At 47.2% G+C, this 21,049-nt stretch overlaps 20 non-coding genes across 20 annotated transcripts; all 20 read right to left on the bottom strand.

The window, feature by feature from the left end:
* Nucleotides 1-77: 77 nt before the first annotated feature.
* On the bottom strand, nt 78-167 carry trnar-ucu (transfer RNA arginine (anticodon UCU)). The gene is given in 2 exon segments: nt 78-113; nt 131-167. It is a non-coding gene; the product is annotated as a tRNA-Arg (tRNA).
* Nucleotides 168-394: 227 nt separating this feature from the next.
* Nucleotides 395-484, bottom strand: trnar-ucu (transfer RNA arginine (anticodon UCU)). Its single transcript is given in 2 exon segments — nt 395-430; nt 448-484. It is a non-coding gene; the product is annotated as a tRNA-Arg (tRNA).
* Nucleotides 485-711: 227 nt separating this feature from the next.
* trnar-ucu (transfer RNA arginine (anticodon UCU)) lies at nt 712-801 on the bottom strand. The gene is given in 2 exon segments: nt 712-747; nt 765-801. It is a non-coding gene; the product is annotated as a tRNA-Arg (tRNA).
* A 227-nt stretch (nt 802-1,028) lies between these two features.
* Nucleotides 1,029-1,118, bottom strand: trnar-ucu (transfer RNA arginine (anticodon UCU)). Its single transcript is given in 2 exon segments — nt 1,029-1,064; nt 1,082-1,118. It is a non-coding gene; the product is annotated as a tRNA-Arg (tRNA).
* Nucleotides 1,119-1,345: 227 nt separating this feature from the next.
* On the bottom strand, nt 1,346-1,435 carry trnar-ucu (transfer RNA arginine (anticodon UCU)). The gene is given in 2 exon segments: nt 1,346-1,381; nt 1,399-1,435. It is a non-coding gene; the product is annotated as a tRNA-Arg (tRNA).
* A 544-nt stretch (nt 1,436-1,979) lies between these two features.
* On the bottom strand, nt 1,980-2,069 carry trnar-ucu (transfer RNA arginine (anticodon UCU)). Its single transcript is given in 2 exon segments — nt 1,980-2,015; nt 2,033-2,069. It is a non-coding gene; the product is annotated as a tRNA-Arg (tRNA).
* Nucleotides 2,070-3,520: 1,451 nt separating this feature from the next.
* On the bottom strand, nt 3,521-3,610 carry trnar-ucu (transfer RNA arginine (anticodon UCU)). Its single transcript is given in 2 exon segments — nt 3,521-3,556; nt 3,574-3,610. It is a non-coding gene; the product is annotated as a tRNA-Arg (tRNA).
* A 3,266-nt stretch (nt 3,611-6,876) lies between these two features.
* trnar-ucu (transfer RNA arginine (anticodon UCU)) lies at nt 6,877-6,966 on the bottom strand. Its single transcript is given in 2 exon segments — nt 6,877-6,912; nt 6,930-6,966. It is a non-coding gene; the product is annotated as a tRNA-Arg (tRNA).
* Nucleotides 6,967-8,143: 1,177 nt separating this feature from the next.
* On the bottom strand, nt 8,144-8,233 carry trnar-ucu (transfer RNA arginine (anticodon UCU)). The gene is given in 2 exon segments: nt 8,144-8,179; nt 8,197-8,233. It is a non-coding gene; the product is annotated as a tRNA-Arg (tRNA).
* Nucleotides 8,234-10,952: 2,719 nt separating this feature from the next.
* Nucleotides 10,953-11,042, bottom strand: trnar-ucu (transfer RNA arginine (anticodon UCU)). Its single transcript is given in 2 exon segments — nt 10,953-10,988; nt 11,006-11,042. It is a non-coding gene; the product is annotated as a tRNA-Arg (tRNA).
* A 544-nt stretch (nt 11,043-11,586) lies between these two features.
* Nucleotides 11,587-11,676, bottom strand: trnar-ucu (transfer RNA arginine (anticodon UCU)). Its single transcript is given in 2 exon segments — nt 11,587-11,622; nt 11,640-11,676. It is a non-coding gene; the product is annotated as a tRNA-Arg (tRNA).
* A 227-nt stretch (nt 11,677-11,903) lies between these two features.
* Nucleotides 11,904-11,993, bottom strand: trnar-ucu (transfer RNA arginine (anticodon UCU)). The gene is given in 2 exon segments: nt 11,904-11,939; nt 11,957-11,993. It is a non-coding gene; the product is annotated as a tRNA-Arg (tRNA).
* A 2,402-nt stretch (nt 11,994-14,395) lies between these two features.
* trnar-ucu (transfer RNA arginine (anticodon UCU)) lies at nt 14,396-14,485 on the bottom strand. The gene is given in 2 exon segments: nt 14,396-14,431; nt 14,449-14,485. It is a non-coding gene; the product is annotated as a tRNA-Arg (tRNA).
* A 227-nt stretch (nt 14,486-14,712) lies between these two features.
* trnar-ucu (transfer RNA arginine (anticodon UCU)) lies at nt 14,713-14,802 on the bottom strand. Its single transcript is given in 2 exon segments — nt 14,713-14,748; nt 14,766-14,802. It is a non-coding gene; the product is annotated as a tRNA-Arg (tRNA).
* A 544-nt stretch (nt 14,803-15,346) lies between these two features.
* trnar-ucu (transfer RNA arginine (anticodon UCU)) lies at nt 15,347-15,436 on the bottom strand. Its single transcript is given in 2 exon segments — nt 15,347-15,382; nt 15,400-15,436. It is a non-coding gene; the product is annotated as a tRNA-Arg (tRNA).
* Nucleotides 15,437-15,663: 227 nt separating this feature from the next.
* trnar-ucu (transfer RNA arginine (anticodon UCU)) lies at nt 15,664-15,753 on the bottom strand. Its single transcript is given in 2 exon segments — nt 15,664-15,699; nt 15,717-15,753. It is a non-coding gene; the product is annotated as a tRNA-Arg (tRNA).
* Nucleotides 15,754-17,561: 1,808 nt separating this feature from the next.
* On the bottom strand, nt 17,562-17,651 carry trnar-ucu (transfer RNA arginine (anticodon UCU)). The gene is given in 2 exon segments: nt 17,562-17,597; nt 17,615-17,651. It is a non-coding gene; the product is annotated as a tRNA-Arg (tRNA).
* A 227-nt stretch (nt 17,652-17,878) lies between these two features.
* trnar-ucu (transfer RNA arginine (anticodon UCU)) lies at nt 17,879-17,968 on the bottom strand. Its single transcript is given in 2 exon segments — nt 17,879-17,914; nt 17,932-17,968. It is a non-coding gene; the product is annotated as a tRNA-Arg (tRNA).
* A 1,348-nt stretch (nt 17,969-19,316) lies between these two features.
* Nucleotides 19,317-19,390, bottom strand: trnaa-agc (transfer RNA alanine (anticodon AGC)). The gene has a single exon. It is a non-coding gene; the product is annotated as a tRNA-Ala (tRNA).
* Nucleotides 19,391-19,780: 390 nt separating this feature from the next.
* Nucleotides 19,781-19,870, bottom strand: trnar-ucu (transfer RNA arginine (anticodon UCU)). The gene is given in 2 exon segments: nt 19,781-19,816; nt 19,834-19,870. It is a non-coding gene; the product is annotated as a tRNA-Arg (tRNA).
* Nucleotides 19,871-21,049: the final 1,179 nt, after the last annotated feature.

Here is a 21,049-nt window from a genome sequence, read left to right as displayed (position 1 = left end):
CGCCACGCCATGGCTTTTTACTGTGGATTGGTGTCATTAGTGAGGAGCGATGAATTTTGTTGTTTTCAAAGAAAAAATGACTCTGGTGGGACTCGAACCCACAACCTTTGAATGGCCACACACCTGCGTCTAGAAGTCCAATGCGCTATCCATTGCGCCACAGAGCCCAGCATGTGTTAAAGTTTTGACAGTTGCGCTTCAGCAGGAGGCTAAATGTCATGACCTAACAACTGCTTACATAAAGGAAAGGCACCGCTGGGATTTGAACCCAGGATTTCCTGTTTACTAGACAGGCGCTATGACCAGCTAAGCCACGGCGCCACGCCATGGCTGTTTACTGTGGATTGGTGTCATTAGTGAGGAGCGATGAATTTTGTTGTTTTCAAAGAAAAAACGACTCTGGTGGGACTCGAACCCACAACCTTTGAATGGCCACACACCTGCATCTAGAAGTCCAATGCGCTATCCATTGCGCCACAGAGCCCAGTATGTGTTAAAGTTTTGACAGTTGCTCTTCAGCAGGAGGCTAAATGTCATGACCTAACAACTGCTTACATAAAGGAAAGGCACCGCTGGGACTTGAACCCAGGACTTCCTGTTTACTAGACAGGCGCTATGACCAGCTAAGCCACGGCGCCACGCCATGGCTGTTTACTGTGGATTGGTGTCATTAGTGAGGAGCGATGAATTTTGTTGTTTTCAAAGAAAAAATGACTCTGGTGGGACTCGAACCCACAACCTTTGAATGGCCACACACCTGCGTCTAGAAGTCCAATGCGCTATCCATTGCGCCACAGAGCCCAGCATGTGTTAAAGTTTTGACAGTTGCTCTTCAGCAGGAGGCTAAATGTCATGACCTAACAACTGCTTACATAAAGGAAAGGCACCGCTGGGATTTGAACCCAGGATTTCCTGTTTACTAGACAGGCGCTATGACCAGCTAAGCCACGGCGCCACGCCATGGCTGTTTACTGTGGATTGGTGTCATTAGTGAGGAGCGATGAATTTTGTTGTTTTCAAAGAAAAAACGACTCTGGTGGGACTCGAACCCACAACCTTTGAATGGCCACACACCTGCGTCTAGAAGTCCAATGCGCTATCCATTGCGCCACAGAGCCCAGCATGTGTTAAAGTTTTGACAGTTGCTCTTCAGCAGGAGGCTAAATGTCATGACCTAACAACTGCTTACATAATAGAAAGGCACCGCTGGGATTTGAACCCAGGACTTCCTGTTTACTAGACAGGCGCTATGACCAGCTAAGCCACGGCGCCACACAATGGCTTTTTACTGTGGATTGGTGTCATTAGTGAGGAGCAATGAATTTTGTTGTTTTCAAAGAAAAAACGACTCTGGTGGGACTCGAACCCACAACCTTTGAATGGCCACACACCTGCGTCTAGAAGTCCAATGCGCTATCCATTGCGCCACAGAGCCCAGTATGTGTTAAAGTTTTGACAGTTGCTCTTCAGCAGGAGGCTAAATGTCATGACCTAACAACTGCTTACATAAAGGAAAGGCACCGCTGGGATTTGAACGCAGGACTTCCTGTTTACTAGACAGGCGCTATGACCAGCTAAGCCACGGAGCCGCGCCATGGCTTTTTACTGTGGATTGGTGTCATTAGTGAGGAGCGATGAATTTTGTTGTTTTCAAAGAAAAAATGACTCTGGTGGGACTTAAGCCCACAACCTTTGAATGGCCACACACCTGCGTCTAGAAGTCCAATGCGCTATCCATTGCGCCACAGAGCCCAGCATGTGTTAAAGTTTTGACAGTTGCTCTTCAGCAGGAGGCTAAATGTCATGACCTAACAACTGCTTACATAATAGAAAGGCACCGCTGGGATTTGAACCCAGGACTTCCTGTTTACTAGACAGGCGCTATGACCAGCTAAGCCACGGCGCCACACAATGGCTTTTTACTGTGGATTGGTGTCATTAGTGAGGAGCAATGAATTTTGTTGTTTTCAAAGAAAAAACGACTCTGGTGGGACTCGAACCCACAACCTTTGAATGGCCACACACCTGCGTCTAGAAGTCCAATGCGCTATCCATTGCGCCACAGAGCCCAGTATGTGTTAAAGTTTTGACAGTTGCTCTTCAGCAGGAGGCTAAATGTCATGACCTAACAACTGCTTACATAAAGGAAAGGCACCGCTGGGATTTGAACGCAGGACTTCCTGTTTACTAGACAGGCGCTATGACCAGCTAAGCCACGGAGCCGCGCCATGGCTTTTTACTGTGGATTGGTGTCATTAGTGAGGAGCGATGAATTTTGTTGTTTTCAAAGAAAAAATGACTCTGGTGGGACTTAAGCCCACAACCTTTGAATGGCCACACACCTGCGTCTAGAAGTCCAATGCGCTATCCATTGCGCCACAGAGCCCAGTATGTGTTAAAGTTTTGACAGTTGCTCTTCAGCAGGAGGCTAAATGTCATGACCTAACAACTGCTTACATAAAGGAAAGGCACCACTGGGATTTGAACCCAGGACTTCCTGTTTACTAGACAGGCGCTATGACCAGCTAAGCCACGGCGCCACGCCATGGCTTTTTACTGTGCATTGGTGTCATTAGTGAGGAGCGATGAATTTTGTTGTTTTCAAAGAAAAAACGACTCTGGTGGGACTTGAACCCACAACCTTTGAATGGCCACACACCTGCATCTAGATGTCCAATGCTCTATCCATTGCGCCACAGAGCCCAGTATGTGTTAAAGTTTTGACAGTTGCTCTTCAGCATGAGGCTGAATGTCATGACCTAACAACTGCTTACATAATAGAAAGGCACCGCTGGGATTTGAACCCAGGACTTCCTGTTTACTAGACAGGCGCTATGACCAGCTAAGCCACGGCGCCACGCCATGGCTTTTAGCTGTGGATTGGTGTCATTAGTGAGGAGCGATGAATTTTGTTGTTTTCAAAGAAAAAAGACTCTGGTGGGACTCGAACACACAACCTTTGAATGGCCACACACCTGCGTCTAGAAGTCTAATGCGCTATCCATTGCGCCACAGAGCCCAGTATGTGTTAAAGTTTTGACAGTTGCTCTTCAGCAGGAGGCTAAATGTCATGACCTAACAACTGCTTACATAAAGGAAAGGCACCGCTGGGATTTGAACCCAGGACTTCCTGTTTACTAGACAGGCGCTATGACCAGCTAAGCCACGGCGACACGCCATGGCTTTTTACTGTGCATTGGTGTCATTAGTGAGGAGCGATGAATTTTGTTGTTTTCAAAGAAAAAACGACTCTGGTGGGACTTCCAATGCGCTATCCATTGCACCACAGAGCCCAGTATGTGTTAAAGTTTTGACAGTTGCTCTTCAGCAGGAGGCTAAATGTCATGACCTAAAAACTGCTTACATAATAGAAAGGCACCGCTGGGATTTGAACCCAGGACTTCCTGTTTACTAGACAGGTGCTATGACCAGCTAAGCCACGGCGCCACGCCATGGCTTTTTACTGTGGATTGGTGTCATTAGTGAGGAGCGATGAATTTTGTTGTTTTCAAAGAAAAAACGACTCTGGTGGGACTCGAACCCACAACCTTTGAATGGCCACACACCTGCATCTAGAAGTCCAATGCGCTATCCATTGCGCCACAGAGCCCAGTATGTGTTAAAGTTTTGACAGTTGCTCTTCAGCAGGAGGCTAAATGTCATGACCTAAAAACTGCTTACATAATAGAAAGGCACCGCTGGGATTTGAACCCAGGACTTCCTGTTTACTAGACAGGCGCTATGACCAGCTAAGCCACGGCGCCACGCCATGGCTTTTAGCTGTGGATTGGTGTCATTAGTGAGGAGCGATGAATTTTGTTGTTTTCAAAGAAAAAAGACTCTGGTGGGACTCGAACACACAACCTTTGAATGGCCACACACCTGCGTCTAGAAGTCTAATGCGCTATCCATTGCGCCACAGAGCCCAGTATGTGTTAAAGTTTTGACAGTTGCTCTTCAGCAGGAGGCTAAATGTCATGACCTAACAACTGCTTACATAAAGGAAAGGCACCGCTGGGATTTGAACCCAGGACTTCCTGTTTACTAGACAGGCGCTATGACCAGCTAAGCCACGGCGACACGCCATGGCTTTTTACTGTGCATTGGTGTCATTAGTGAGGAGCGATGAATTTTGTTGTTTTCAAAGAAAAAACGACTCTGGTGGGACTTCCAATGCGCTATCCATTGCACCACAGAGCCCAGTATGTGTTAAAGTTTTGACAGTTGCTCTTCAGCAGGAGGCTAAATGTCATGACCTAAAAACTGCTTACATAATAGAAAGGCACCGCTGGGATTTGAACCCAGGACTTCCTGTTTACTAGACAGGTGCTATGACCAGCTAAGCCACGGCGCCACGCCATGGCTTTTTACTGTGGATTGGTGTCATTAGTGAGGAGCGATGAATTTTGTTGTTTTCAAAGAAAAAACGACTCTGGTGGGACTCGAACCCACAACCTTTGAATGGCCACACACCTGCATCTAGAAGTCCAATGCGCTATCCATTGCGCCACAGAGCACAGTATGTGTTAAAGTTTTGACAGTTGCTCTTCAGCAGGAGGCTAAATGTCATGACCTAACAACTGCTTACATAAAGGAAAGGCACCGCTGGGATTTGAACCCAGGACTTCCTGTTTACTAGACAGGCGCTATGACCAGCTAAGCCACGGCGCCACGCCATGGCTTTTTACTGTGCATTGGTGTCATTAGTGAGGAGCGATGAATTTTGTTGTTTTCAAAGAAAAAACGACTCTGGTGGGACTTGAACCCACAACCTTTGAATGGCCACACACCTGCATCTAGATGTCCAATGCTCTATCCATTGCGCCACAGAGCCCAGTATGTGTTAAAGTTTTGACAGTTGCTCTTCAGCATGAGGCTGAATGTCATGACCTAACAACTGCTTACATAATAGAAAGGCACCGCTGGGATTTGAACCCAGGACTTCCTGTTTACTAGACAGGCGCTATGACCAGCTAAGCCACGGCGCCACGCCATGGCTTTTAGCTGTGGATTGGTGTCATTAGTGAGGAGCGATGAATTTTGTTGTTTTCAAAGAAAAAACGACTCTGGTGGGACTCGAACACACAACCTTTGAATGGCCACACACCTGCGTCTAGAAGTCTAATGCGCTATCCATTGCGCCACAGAGCCCAGTATGTGTTAAAGTTTTGACAGTTGCTCTTCAGCAGGAGGCTAAATGTCATGACCTAACAACTGCTTACATAATAGAAAGGCACCGCTGGGATTTGAACCCAGGACTTCCTGTTTACTAGACAGGCGCTATGACCAGCTAAGCCACGGCGCCACGCCATGGCTTTTTACTGTGGATTGGTGTCATTAGTGAGGAGCGATGAATTTTGTTGTTTTCAAAGAAAAAACGACTCTGGGGGGACTCGAACCCACAACCTTTGAATGGCCACACACCTGCGTCTAGAAGTCCAATGCGCTATCCATTGCGCCACAGAGCACAGTATGTGTTAAAGTTTTGACAGTTGCTCTTCAGCAGGAGGCTAAATGTCATGACCTAACAACTGCTTACATAAAGGAAAGGCACCGCTGGGATTTGAACCCAGGACTTCCTGTTTACTAGACAGGCGCTATGACCAGCTAAGCCACGGCGCCACGCCATGGCTTTTTACTGTGCATTGGTGTCATTAGTGAGGAGCGATGAATTTTGTTGTTTTCAAAGAAAAAACGACTCTGGTGGGACTTGAACCCACAACCTTTGAATGGCCACACACCTGCATCTAGATGTCCAATGCTCTATCCATTGCGCCACAGAGCCCAGTATGTGTTAAAGTTTTGACAGTTGCTCTTCAGCATGAGGCTGAATGTCATGACCTAACAACTGCTTACATAATAGAAAGGCACCGCTGGGATTTGAACCCAGGACTTCCTGTTTACTAGACAGGCGCTATGACCAGCTAAGCCACGGCGCCACGCCATGGCTTTTAGCTGTGGATTGGTGTCATTAGTGAGGAGCGATGAATTTTGTTGTTTTCAAAGAAAAACGACTCTGGTGGGACTCGAACACACAACCTTTGAATGGCCACACACCTGCGTCTAGAAGTCTAATGCGCTATCCATTGCGCCACAGAGCCCAGTATGTGTTAAAGTTTTGACAGTTGCTCTTCAGCAGGAGGCTAAATGTCATGACCTAACAACTGCTTACATAAAGGAAAGGCACCGCTGGGATTTGAACCCAGGACTTCCTGTTTACTAGACAGGCGCTATGACCAGCTAAGCCACGGCGACACGCCATGGCTTTTTACTGTGCATTGGTGTCATTAGTGAGGAGCGATGAATTTTGTTGTTTTCAAAGAAAAAACGACTCTGGTGGGACTTCCAATGCGCTATCCATTGCACCACAGAGCCCAGTATGTGTTAAAGTTTTGACAGTTGCTCTTCAGCAGGAGGCTAAATGTCATGACCTAACAACTGCTTACATAATAGAAAGGCACCGCTGGGATTTGAACCCAGGACTTCCTGTTTACTAGACAGGTGCTATGACCAGCTAAGCCACGGCGCCACGCCATGGCTTTTTACTGTGGATTGGTGTCATTAGTGAGGAGCGATGAATTTTGTTGTTTTCAAAGAAAAAACGACTCTGGTGGGACTTCCAATGCGCTATCCATTGCACCACAGAGCCCAGTATGTGTTAAAGTTTTGACAGTTGCTCTTCAGCAGGAGGCTAAATGTCATGACCTAAAAACTGCTTACATAATAGAAAGGCACCGCTGGGATTTGAACCCAGGACTTCCTGTTTACTAGACAGGTGCTATGACCAGCTAAGCCACGGCGCCACGCCATGGCTTTTTACTGTGGATTGGTGTCATTAGTGAGGAGCGATGAATTTTGTTGTTTTCAAAGAAAAAACGACTCTGGTGGGACTCGAACCCACAACCTTTGAATGGCCACACACCTGCATCTAGAAGTCCAATGCGCTATCCATTGCGCCACAGAGCCCAGTATGTGTTAAAGTTTTGACAGTTGCTCTTCAGCAGGAGGCTAAATGTCATGACCTAAAAACTGCTTACATAAAGGAAAGGCACCGCTGGGATTTGAACCCAGGACTTCCTGTTTACTAGACAGGCGCTATGACCAGCTAAGCCACGGCGCCACGCCATGGCTTTTTACTGTGGATTGGTGTCATTAGTGAGGAGCGATGAATTTTGTTGTTTTCAAAGAAAAAACGACTCTGGGGGGACTCCAACCCACAACCTTTGAATGGCCACACACCTGCGTCTAGAAGTCCAATGCGCTATCCATTGCGCCACAGAGCACAGTATGTGTTAAAGTTTTGACAGTTGCTCTTCAGCAGGAGGCTAAATGTCATGACCTAACAACTGCTTACATAAAGGAAAGGCACCGCTGGGATTTGAACCCAGGACTTCCTGTTTACTAGACAGGCGCTATGACCAGCTAAGCCACGGCGCCACGCCATGGCTTTTTACTGTGCATTGGTGTCATTAGTGAGGAGCGATGAATTTTGTTGTTTTCAAAGAAAAAACGACTCTGGTGGGACTTGAACCCACAACCTTTGAATGGCCACACACCTGCATCTAGATGTCCAATGCTCTATCCATTGCGCCACAGAGCCCAGTATGTGTTAAAGTTTTGACAGTTGCTCTTCAGCATGAGGCTGAATGTCATGACCTAACAACTGCTTACATAATAGAAAGGCACCGCTGGGATTTGAACCCAGGACTTCCTGTTTACTAGACAGGCGCTATGACCAGCTAAGCCACGGCGCCACGCCATGGCTTTTAGCTGTGGATTGGTGTCATTAGTGAGGAGCGATGAATTTTGTTGTTTTCAAAGAAAAAAGACTCTGGTGGGACTCGAACACACAACCTTTGAATGGCCACACACCTGCGTCTAGAAGTCTAATGCGCTATCCATTGCGCCACAGAGCCCAGTATGTGTTAAAGTTTTGACAGTTGCTCTTCAGCAGGAGGCTAAATGTCATGACCTAACAACTGCTTACATAATAGAAAGGCACCGCTGGGATTTGAACCCAGGACTTCCTGTTTACTAGACAGGTGCTATGACCAGCTAAGCCACGGCGCCACGCCATGGCTTTTTACTGTGGATTGGTGTCATTAGTGAGGAGCGATGAATTTTGTTGTTTTCAAAGAAAAAACGACTCTGGTGGGACTCGAACCCACAACCTTTGAATGGCCACACACCTGCATCTAGAAGTCCAATGCGCTATCCATTGCGCCACAGAGCCCAGTATGTGTTAAAGTTTTGACAGTTGCTCTTCAGCAGGAGGCTAAATGTCATGACCTAAAAACTGCTTACATAAAGGAAAGGCACCGCTGGGATTTGAACCCAGGACTTCCTGTTTACTAGACAGGCGCTATGACCAGCTAAGCCACGGCGCCACGCCATGGCTTTTTACTGTGGATTGGTGTCATTAGTGAGGAGCGATGAATTTTGTTGTTTTCAAAGAAAAAACGACTCTGGGGGGACTCGAACCCACAACCTTTGAATGGCCACACACCTGCGTCTAGAAGTCCAATGCGCTATCCATTGCGCCACAGAGCACAGTATGTGTTAAAGTTTTGACAGTTGCTCTTCAGCAGGAGGCTAAATGTCATGACCTAACAACTGCTTACATAAAGGAAAGGCACCGCTGGGATTTGAACCCAGGACTTCCTGTTTACTAGACAGGCGCTATGACCAGCTAAGCCACGGCGCCACGCCATGGCTTTTTACTGTGCATTGGTGTCATTAGTGAGGAGCGATGAATTTTGTTGTTTTCAAAGAAAAAACGACTCTGGTGGGACTTGAACCCACAACCTTTGAATGGCCACACACCTGCATCTAGATGTCCAATGCTCTATCCATTGCGCCACAGAGCCCAGTATGTGTTAAAGTTTTGACAGTTGCTCTTCAGCATGAGGCTGAATGTCATGACCTAACAACTGCTTACATAATAGAAAGGCACCGCTGGGATTTGAACCCAGGACTTCCTGTTTACTAGACAGGCGCTATGACCAGCTAAGCCACGGCGCCACGCCATGGCTTTTAGCTGTGGATTGGTGTCATTAGTGAGGAGCGATGAATTTTGTTGTTTTCAAAGAAAAACGACTCTGGTGGGACTCGAACACACAACCTTTGAATGGCCACACACCTGCGTCTAGAAGTCTAATGCGCTATCCATTGCGCCACAGAGCCCAGTATGTGTTAAAGTTTTGACAGTTGCTCTTCAGCAGGAGGCTAAATGTCATGACCTAACAACTGCTTACATAAAGGAAAGGCACCGCTGGGATTTGAACCCAGGACTTCCTGTTTACTAGACAGGCGCTATGACCAGCTAAGCCACGGCGACACGCCATGGCTTTTTACTGTGCATTGGTGTCATTAGTGAGGAGCGATGAATTTTGTTGTTTTCAAAGAAAAAACGACTCTGGTGGGACTTCCAATGCGCTATCCATTGCACCACAGAGCCCAGTATGTGTTAAAGTTTTGACAGTTGCTCTTCAGCAGGAGGCTAAATGTCATGACCTAACAACTGCTTACATAATAGAAAGGCACCGCTGGGATTTGAACCCGGTACTTCCTGTTTACTAGACAGGTGCTATGACCAGCTAAGCCACGGCGCCACGCCATGGCTTTTTACTGTGGATTGGTGTCATTAGTGAGGAGCGATGAATTTTGTTGTTTTCAAAGAAAAAACGACTCTGGTGGGACTCGAACCCACAACCTTTGAATGGCCACACACCTGCGTCTAGAAGTCTAATGCGCTATCCATTGCGCCACAGAGCCCAGTATGTGTTAAAGTTTTGACAGTTGCTCTTCAGCAGGAGGCTAAATGTCATGACCTAAAAACTGCTTACATAAAGGAAAGGCACCGCTGGGATTTGAACCCAGGACTTCCTGTTTACTAGACAGGCGCTATGACCAGCTAAGCCACGGCGCCACGCCATGGCTTTTTACTGTGGATTGGTGTCATTAGTGAGGAGCGATGAATTTTGTTGTTTTCAAAGAAAAAACGACTCTGGGGGGAGTCGAACCCACAACCTTTGAATGGCCACACACCTGCGTCTAGAAGTCCAATGCGCTATCCATTGCGCCACAGAGCACAGTATGTGTTAAAGTTTTGACAGTTGCTCTTCAGCAGGAGGCTAAATGTCATGACCTAACAACTGCTTACATAAAGGAAAGGCACCGCTGGTATTTGAACCCAGGACTTCCTGTTTACTAGACAGGCGCTATGACCAGCTAAGCCACGGCGCCGCGCCATGGCTTTTTACTGTGCATTGGTGTCATTAGTGAGGAGCGATGAATTTTGTTGTTTTCAAAGAAAAAACAACTCTGGTGGGACTCGAACCCACAACCTTTGAATGGCCACACACCTGCATCTAGAAGTCCAATGCGCTATCCATTGCGCCACAGAGCCCAGTATGTGTTAAAGTTTTGACAGTTGCTCTTCAGCATGAGGCTGAATGTCATGACCTAACAACTGCTTACATAATAGAAAGGCACCGCTGGGATTTGAACCCAGGACTTCCTGTTTACTAGACAGGCGATATGACCAGCTAAGCCACGGCGCCACGCCATGGCTTTTTACTGTGGATTGGTGTCATTAGTGAGGAGCGATGAATTTTGTTGTTTTCAAAGAAAAAACAACTCTGGTGGGACTCGAACCCACAACCTTTGAATGGCCACACACCTGCATCTAGAAGTCCAATGCGCTATCCATTGCGCCACAGAGCCCAGTATGTGTTAAAGTTTTGACAGTTGCTCTTCAGCAGGAGGCTAAATGTCATGACCTAACAACTGCTTACATAAAGGAAAGGCACCGCTGGGACTTGAACCCAGGACTTCCTGTTTACTAGACAGGCGCTATGACCAGCTAAGCCACGGCGCCACGCCATGGCTTTTTACTGTGGATTGGTGTCATTAGTGAGGAGCGATGAATTTTGTTGTTTTCAAAGAAAAAATGACTCTGGTGGGACTCGAACCCACAACCTTTGAATGGCCACACACCTGCGTCTAGAAGTCCAATGCGCTATCCATTGCGCCACAGAGCCCAGCATGTGTTAAAGTTTTGACAGTTGCTCTTCAGCAGGAGGCTAAATGTCATGACCTAACAACTGCTTACATAAAGGAAAGGCACCGCTGCGATTTGAACCCAGGATTTCCTGTTTACTAGACAGGCGCTATGACCAGCTAAGCCACGGCGCCACGCCATGGCTGTTTACTGTGGATTGGTGTCATTAGTGAGGAGCGATGAATTTTGTTGTTTTCAAAGAAAAAACGACGCTGGTGGGACTCGAACCCACAACCTTTGAATGGCCACACACCTGCATCTAGAAGTCCAATGCGCTATCCATTGCGCCACAGAGCCCAGTATGTGTTAAAGTTTTGACAGTTGCTCTTCAGCAGGAGGCTAAATGTCATGACCTAACAACTGCTTACATAAAGGAAAGGCACCGCTGGGACTTGAACCCAGGACTTCCTGTTTACTAGACAGGCGCTATGACCAGCTAAGCCACGGCACCACGCCATGGCTTTTTACTGTGGATTGGTGTCATTAGTGAGGAGTGATGAATTTTGTTGTTTTCAAAGAAAAAATGACTCTGGTGGGACTCGAACCCACAACCTTTGAATGGCCACACACCTGCGTCTAGAAGTCCAATGCGCTATCCATTGCGCCACAGAGCCCAGCATGTGTTAAAGTTTTGACAGTTGCTCTTCAGCAGGAGGCTAAATGTCATGACCTAACAACTGCTTACATAAAGGAAAGGCACCGCTGGGATTTGAACCCAGGATTTCCTGTTTACTAGACAGGCGCTATGACCAGCTAAGCCACGGCGCCACGCCATGGCTGTTTACTGTGGATTGGTGTCATTAGTGAGGAGCGATGAATTTTGTTGTTTTCAAAGAAAAAACGACTCTGGTGGGACTCGAACCCACAACCTTTGAATGGCCACACACCTGCGTCTAGAAGTCCAATGCGCTATCCATTGCGCCACAGAGCCCAGTATGTGTTAAAGTTTTGACAGTTGCTCTTCAGCATGAGGCTGAATGTCATGACCTAACAACTGCTTACATAATAGAAAGGCACCGCTGGGATTTGAACCCAGGACTTCCTGTTTACTAGACAGGCGCTATGACCAGCTAAGCCACGGCGCCACGCCATGGCTTTTAGCTGTGGATTGGTGTCATTAGTGAGGAGCGATGAATTTTGTTGTTTTCAAAGAAAAAACGACTCTGGTGGGACTCGAACACACAACCTTTGAATGGCCACACACCTGCGTCTAGAAGTCTAATGCGCTATCCATTGCGCCACAGAGCCCAGTATGTGTTAAAGTTTTGACAGTTGCTCTTCAGCAGGAGGCTAAATGTCATGACCTAACAACTGCTTACATAATAGAAAGGCACCGCTGGGATTTGAACCCAGGACTTCCTGTTTACTAGACAGGCGCTATGACCAGCTAAGCCACGGCGCCACGCCATGGCTTTTTACTGTGGATTGGTGTCATTAGTGAGGAGCGATGAATTTTGTTGTTTTCAAAGAAAAAACGACTCTGGGGGGACTCGAACCCACAACCTTTGAATGGCCACACACCTGCGTCTAGAAGTCCAATGCGCTATCCATTGCGCCACAGAGCACAGTATGTGTTAAAGTTTTGACAGTTGCTCTTCAGCAGGAGGCTAAATGTCATGACCTAACAACTGCTTACATAAAGGAAAGGCACCGCTGGGATTTGAACCCAGGACTTCCTGTTTACTAGACAGGCGCTATGACCAGCTAAGCCACGGCGCCACGCCATGGCTTTTAGCTGTGGATTGGTGTCATTAGTGAGGAGCGATGAATTTTGTTGTTTTCAAAGAAAAACGACTCTGGTGGGACTCGAACACACAACCTTTGAATGGCCACACACCTGCGTCTAGAAGTCTAATGCGCTATCCATTGCGCCACAGAGCCCAGTATGTGTTAAAGTTTTGACAGTTGCTCTTCAGCAGGAGGCTAAATGTCATGACCTAACAACTGCTTACATAAAGGAAAGGCACCGCTGGGATTTGAACCCAGGACTTCCTGTTTACTAGACAGGCGCTATGACCAGCTAAGCCACGGCGACACGCCATGGCTTTTTACTGTGCATTGGTGTCATTAGTGAGGAGCGATGAATTTTGTTGTTTTCAAAGAAAAAACGACTCTGGTGGGACTTCCAATGCGCTATCCATTGCACCACAGAGCCCAGTATGTGTTAAAGTTTTGACAGTTGCTCTTCAGCAGGAGGCTAAATGTCATGACCTAACAACTGCTTACATAATAGAAAGGCACCGCTGGGATTTGAACCCAGGACTTCCTGTTTACTAGACAGGTGCTATGACCAGCTAAGCCACGGCGCCACGCCATGGCTTTTTACTGTGGATTGGTGTCATTAGTGAGGAGCGATGAATTTTGTTGTTTTCAAAGAAAAAACGACTCTGGTGGGACTCGAACCCACAACCTTTGAATGGCCACACACCTGCGTCTAGAAGTCTAATGCGCTATCCATTGCGCCACAGAGCCCAGTATGTGTTAAAGTTTTGACAGTTGCTCTTCAGCAGGAGGCTAAATGTCATGACCTAAAAACTGCTTACATAAAGGAAAGGCACCGCTGGGATTTGAACCCAGGACTTCCTGTTTACTAGACAGGCGCTATGACCAGCTAAGCCACGGCGCCACGCCATGGCTTTTTACTGTGGATTGGTGTCATTAGTGAGGAGCGATGAATTTTGTTGTTTTCAAAGAAAAAACGACTCTGGGGGGAGTCGAACCCACAACCTTTGAATGGCCACACACCTGCGTCTAGAAGTCCAATGCGCTATCCATTGCGCCACAGAGCACAGTATGTGCTAAAGTTTTGACAGTTGCTCTTCAGCAGGAGGCTAAATGTCATGACCTAACAACTGCTTACATAAAGGAAAGGCACCGCTGGTATTTGAACCCAGGACTTCCTGTTTACTAGACAGGCGCTATGACCAGCTAAGCCACGGCGCCGCGCCATGGCTTTTTACTGTGCATTGGTGTCATTAGTGAGGAGCGATGAATTTTGTTGTTTTCAAAGAAAAAACAACTCTGGTGGGACTCGAACCCACAACCTTTGAATGGCCACACACCTGCATCTAGAAGTCCAATGCGCTATCCATTGCGCCACAGAGCCCAGTATGTGTTAAAGTTTTGACAGTTGCTCTTCAGCATGAGGCTGAATGTCATGACCTAACAACTGCTTACATAATAGAAAGGCACCGCTGGGATTTGAACCCAGGACTTCCTGTTTACTAGACAGGCGATATGACCAGCTAAGCCACGGCGCCACGCCATGGCTTTTTACTGTGGATTGGTGTCATTAGTGAGGAGCGATGAATTTTGTTGTTTTCAAAGAAAAAACGACTCTGGTGGGACTCGAACCCACAACCTTTGAATGGCCACACACCTGCATCTAGAAGTCCAATGCGCTATCCATTGCGCCACAGAGCCCAGTATGTGTTAAAGTTTTGACAGTTGCTCTTCAGCAGGAGGCTAAATGTCATGACCTAACAACTGCTTACATAAAGGAAAGGCACCGCTGGGACTTGAACCCAGGACTTCCTGTTTACTAGACAGGCGCTATGACCAGCTAAGCCACGGCGCCACGCCATGGCTTTTTACTGTGGATTGGTGTCATTAGTGAGGAGCGATGAATTTTGTTGTTTTCAAAGAAAAAATGACTCTGGTGGGACTCGAACCCACAACCTTTGAATGGCCACACACCTGCGTCTAGAAGTCCAATGCGCTATCCATTGCGCCACAGAGCCCAGCATGTGTTAAAGTTTTGACAGTTGCTCTTCAGCAGGAGGCTAAATGTCATGACCTAACAACTGCTTACATAAAGGAAAGGCACCGCTGCGATTTGAACCCAGGATTTCCTGTTTACTAGACAGGCGCTATGACCAGCTAAGCCACGGCGCCACGCCATGGCTGTTTACTGTGGATTGGTGTCATTAGTGAGGAGCGATGAATTTTGTTGTTTTCAAAGAAAAAACGACGCTGGTGGGACTCGAACCCACAACCTTTGAATGGCCACACACCTGCATCTAGAAGTCCAATGCGCTATCCATTGCGCCACAGAGCCCAGTATGTGTTAAAGTTTTGACAGTTGCTCTTCAGCAGGAGGCTAAATGTCATGACCTAACAACTGCTTACATAAAGGAAAGGCACCGCTGGGACTTGAACCCGGGACTTCCTGTTTACTAGACAGGCGCTATGACCAGCTAAGCCACGGCACCACGCCATGGCTTTTTACTGTGGATTGGTGTCATTAGTGAGGAGTGATGAATTTTGTTGTTTTCAAAGAAAAAATGACTCTGGTGGGACTCGAACCCACAACCTTTGAATGGCCACACACCTGCGTCTAGAAGTCCAATGCGCTATCCATTGCGCCACAGAGCCCAGCATGTGTTAAAGTTTTGACAGTTGCTCTTCAGCAGGAGGCTAAATGTCATGACCTAACAACTGCTTACATAAAGGAAAGGCACCGCTGGGATTTGAACCCAGGATTTCCTGTTTACTAGACAGGCGCTATGACCAGCTAAGCCACGGCGCCACGCCATGGCTGTTTACTGTGGATTGGTGTCATTAGTGAGGAGCGATGAATTTTGTTGTTTTCAAAGAAAAAACGACTCTGGTGGGACTCGAACCCACAACCTTTGAATGGCCACACACCTGCGTCTAGAAGTCCAATGCGCTATCCATTGCGCCACAGAGCCCAGTATGTGTTAAAGTTTTGACAGTTGCTCTTCAGCATGAGGCTGAATGTCATGACCTAACAACTGCTTACATAATAGAAAGGCACCGCTGGGATTTGAACCCAGGACTTCCTGTTTACTAGACAGGCGCTATGACCAGCTAAGCCACGGCGCCACGCCATGGCTTTTAGCTGTGGATTGGTGTCATTAGTGAGGAGCGATGAATTTTGTTGTTTTCAAAGAAAAAACGACTCTGGTGGGACTCGAACACACAACCTTTGAATGGCCACACACCTGCGTCTAGAAGTCTAATGCGCTATCCATTGCGCCACAGAGCCCAGTATGTGTTAAAGTTTTGACAGTTGCTCTTCAGCAGGAGGCTAAATGTCATGACCTAACAACTGCTTACATAATAGAAAGGCACCGCTGGGATTTGAACCCAGGACTTCCTGTTTACTAGACAGGCGCTATGACCAGCTAAGCCACGGCGCCACGCCATGGCTTTTTACTGTGGATTGGTGTCATTAGTGAGGAGCGATGAATTTTGTTGTTTTCAAAGAAAAAACGACTCTGGGGGGACTCGAACCCACAACCTTTGAATGGCCACACACCTGCGTCTAGAAGTCCAATGCGCTATCCATTGCGCCACAGAGCACAGTATGTGTTAAAGTTTTGACAGTTGCTCTTCAGCAGGAGGCTAAATGTCATGACCTAACAACTGCTTACATAAAGGAAAGGCACCGCTGGGATTTGAACCCAGGACTTCCTGTTTACTAGACAGGCGCTATGACCAGCTAAGCCACGGCGCCACGCCATGGCTTTTTACTGTGCATTGGTGTCATTAGTGAGGAGCGATGAATTTTGTTGTTTTCAAAGAAAAAACGACTCTGGTGGGACTTGAACCCACAACCTTTGAATGGCCACACACCTGCATCTAGATGTCCAATGCTCTATCCATTGCGCCACAGAGCCCAGTATGTGTTAAAGTTTTGACAGTTGCTCTTCAGCATGAGGCTGAATGTCATGACCTAACAACTGCTTACATAATAGAAAGGCACCGCTGGGATTTGAACCCAGGACTTCCTGTTTACTAGACAGGCGCTATGACCAGCTAAGCCACGGCGCCACGCCATGGCTTTTAGCTGTGGATTGGTGTCATTAGTGAGGAGCGATGAATTTTGTTGTTTTCAAAGAAAAACGACTCTGGTGGGACTCGAACACACAACCTTTGAATGGCCACACACCTGCGTCTAGAAGTCTAATGCGCTATCCATTGCGCCACAGAGCCCAGTATGTGTTAAAGTTTTGACAGTTGCTCTTCAGCAGGAGGCTAAATGTCATGACCTAACAACTGCTTACATAAAGGAAAGGCACCGCTGGGATTTGAACCCAGGACTTCCTGTTTACTAGACAGGCGCTATGACCAGCTAAGCCACGGCGACACGCCATGGCTTTTTACTGTGCATTGGTGTCATTAGTGAGGAGCGATGAATTTTGTTTTCAAAGAAAAAATGACTCTGGTGGGACTTGAACCCACAAGCTTTGAATGGCCACACACCAGCATCTAGATGTCCAATGCTCTATCCATTGCGCCACAGAGCCCAGTATGTTTTAAAGTTTTGACAGTTGCTCTTCAGCATGAGGCTGAATGTCATGAACTAACAACTGCTTACATAATAGAAAGGCACCGCTGGGATTTGAACCCAGGACTTCCTGTTTACTAGACAGGCGCTATGACCAGCTAACCCATGGCGCCACGCCATGGCTTTTTACTGTGGATTGGTGTCATTAGTGAGGAGCGATGAATTTTGTTGTTTTCAAAGAAAAAACGACTCTGGTGGGACTCGAACCCACAACCTTTGAATGGCCACACACCTGCATCTAGAAGTCCAATGCGCTATCCATTGCGCCACAGAGCCCAGTATGTGTTAAAGTTTTGACAGTTGCTCTTCAGCATGAGGCTGAATGTCATGACCTAACAACTGCTTACATAATAGAAAGGCACCGCTGGGATTTGAACCCAGGACTTCCTGTTTACTAGACAGGCGCTATGACCAGCTAAGCCACGGCGCCACACCATGGCTTTTTACTGTGGATTGGTGTCATTAGTGAGGAGCGATGAATTTTGTTGTTTTCAAAGAAAAAACGACTCTGGTGGGACTCGAACCCACAACCTTTGAATGGCCACACACCTGCGTCTAGAAGTCCAATGCGCTATCCATTGCGCCACAGAGCCCAGTATGTGTTAAAGTTTTGACAGTTGCTCTTCAGCATGAGGCTGAATGTCATGACCTAACAACTGCTTACATAATAGAAAGGCACCGCTGGGATTTGAACCCAGGACTTCCTGTTTACTAGACAGGCGCTATGACCAGCTAAGCCACGGCGCCACGCCATGGCTTTTTACTGTGGATTGGTGTCATTAGTGAGGAGCGATGAATTTTGTTGTTTTCAAAGAAAAAACGACTCTGGGGGGACTCGAACCCACAACCTTTGAATGGCCACACACCTGCGTCTAGAAGTCCAATGCGCTATCCATTGTGCCACAGAGCACAGTATGTGTTAAAGTTTTGACAGTTGCTCTTCAGCAGGAGGCTAAATGTCATGACCTAACAACTGCTTACATAAAGGAAAGGCACCGCTGGGATTTGAACCCAGGACTTCCTGTTTACTAGACAGGCGCTATGACCAGCTAAGCCACGGAGCCGCGCCATGGCTTTTTACTGTGGATTGGTGTCATTAGTGAGGAGCGATGAATTTTGTTGTTTTCAAAGAAAAAATGACTCTGGTGGGACTTGAACCCACAACCTTTGAATGGCCACACACCTGCGTCTAGAAGTCCAATGCACTATCCATTGCGCCACAGAGCCCAGTATGTGTTAAAGTTTTGACAGTTGCTCTTCAGCAGGAGGCTAAATGTCATGACCTAACAACTGCTTACATAAAGGAAAGGCACCGCTGGGATTTGAACCCAGGACTTCCTGTTTACTAGACAGGCGCTATGACCAGCTAACCCATGGCGCCACGCCATGGCTTTTTACTGTGGATTGGTGTCATTAGTGAGGAGCGATGAATTTTGTTGTTTTCAAAGAAAAAACGACTCTGGTGGGACTCGAACGCACAACCTTTGAATGGCCACACACCTGCATCTAGAAGTCCAATGCGCTATCCATTGCGCCACAGAGCCCAGTATGTGTTAAAGTTTTGACAGTTGCTCTTCAGCAGGAGGCTAAATGTCATGACCTAACAACTGCTTACATAAAGGAAAGGCACTGCTGGGATTTGAACCCAGGATTTCCTGTTTACTAGACAGGCGCTATGACCAGCTAAGCCACGGCGCCACACCATGGCTGTTTACTGTGGATTGGTGTCATTAGTGAGGAGCGATGAATTTTGTTGTTTTCAAAGAAAAAACGACTCTGGGGGGACTTGAACCCACAACCTTTGAATGGCCACACACCTGCATCTAGATGTCCAATGCTCTATCCATTGCGCCACAGAGCCCAGTATGTGTTAAAGTTTTGACAGTTGCTCTTCAGCATGAGGCTGAATGTCATGACCTAACAACTGCTTACATAATAGAAAGGCACCGCTGGGATTTGAACCCAGGACTTCCTGTTTGCTAGACAGGCGCTATGACCAGCTAAGCCACGGCGCCACACCATGGCTTTTTACTGTGGATTGGTGTCATTAGTGAGGAGCGATGAATTTTGTTGTTTTCAAAGAAAAAACGACTCTGGTGGGACTCGAACCCACAACCTTTGAATGGCCACACACCTGCGTCTAGAAGTCCAATGTGCTATCCATTGCGCCACAGAGCCCAGTATGTGTTAAAGTTTTGACAGTTGCTCTTCAGCATGAGGCTGAATGTCATGACCTAACAACTGCTTACATAATAGAAAGGCACCGCTGGGATTTGAACCCAGGACTTCCTGTTTACTAGACAGGCGCTATGACCAGCAAAGCCACGGCGCCATGCCATGGCTTTTTACTGTGGATTGGTGTCATTAGTGAGGAGCGATGAATTTTGTTGTTTTGAAAGAAAAAAAGACTCTGGTGGGACTCGAACCCACAACCTTTGAATGGCCACACACCTGCGTCTAGAAGTCCAATGCGCTATCCATTGCGCCACAGAGCCCAGTATGTGTTAAAGTTTTGACAGTTGCTCTTCAGCATGAGGCTGAATGTCATGACCTAACAACTGCTTACATAATAGAAAGGCACCGCTGGGATTTGAACCCAGGACTTCCTGTTTACTAGACAGGCACTATGACCAGCTAAGCCACAGCGCCACGCCATGGCTTTTTACTGTGGATTGGTGTCATTAGTGAGGAGCGATGAATTTTGTTGTTTTCATAGAAAAAACGACTCTGGGGGGACTCGAACCCACAACCTTTGAATGGCCACACACCTGCGTCTAGAAGTCCAATGCGCTATCCATTGCGCCACAGAGCACAGTATGTGTTAAAGTTTTGACAGTTGCTCTTCAGCAGGAGGCTAAATGTCATGACCTAACAACTGCTTACATAAAGGAAAGGCACCGCTGGGATTTGAACCCAGGACTTCCTGTTTACTAGACAGGCACTATGACCAGCTAAGCCACGGAGCCACGCCATGGCTTTTTACTGTGGATTGGTGTCATTAGTGAGGAGCGATGAATTTTGTTGTTTTCAAAGAAAAAATGACTCTGGTGGGACTTGAACCCACAACCTTTGAATGGCCACACACCTGCGTCTAGAAGTCCAATGCACTATCCATTGCGCCACAGAGCCTAGTATGTGTTAAAGTTTTGACAGTTGCTCTTCAGCAGGAGGCTAAATGTCATGACCTAACAACTGCTTACATAAAGGAAAGGCACCGCTGGGATTTGAACCCAGGACTTCCTGTTTACTAGACAGGCGCTATGACCAGCTAAGCCATGGCGCCACGCCATGGCTTTTTACTGTGGATTGGTGTCATTAGTGAGGAGCGATGAATTTTGTTGTTTTCAAAGAAAAAACGACTCTGGGGGGACTCGAACCCACAACCTTTGAATGGCCACACACCTGCGTCTAGAAGTCCAATGCGCTATCCATTGCGCCACAGAGCCCAGTATGTGTTAAAGTTTTGACAGTTGCTCTTCAGCATGAGGCTGAATGTCATGACCTAACAACTGCTTACATAATAGAAAGGCACCGCTGGGATTTGAACCCAGGACTTCCTGTTTACTAGACAGGCGCTATGACCAGCTAAGCCACAGCGCCACGCCATGGCTTTTTACTGTGGATTGGTGTCATTAGTGAGGAGCGATGAATTTTGTTGTTTTCATAGAAAAAAC

Source organism: Brachyhypopomus gauderio, chromosome 7 (assembly GCF_052324685.1).
Source record: "Brachyhypopomus gauderio isolate BG-103 chromosome 7, BGAUD_0.2, whole genome shotgun sequence".
Classification (NCBI taxonomy): domain Eukaryota; kingdom Metazoa; phylum Chordata; class Actinopteri; order Gymnotiformes; family Hypopomidae; genus Brachyhypopomus; species Brachyhypopomus gauderio.
Note: the sequence above shows the minus strand (reverse complement) of the source record. Positions and strands in the feature narration are given on the sequence as shown.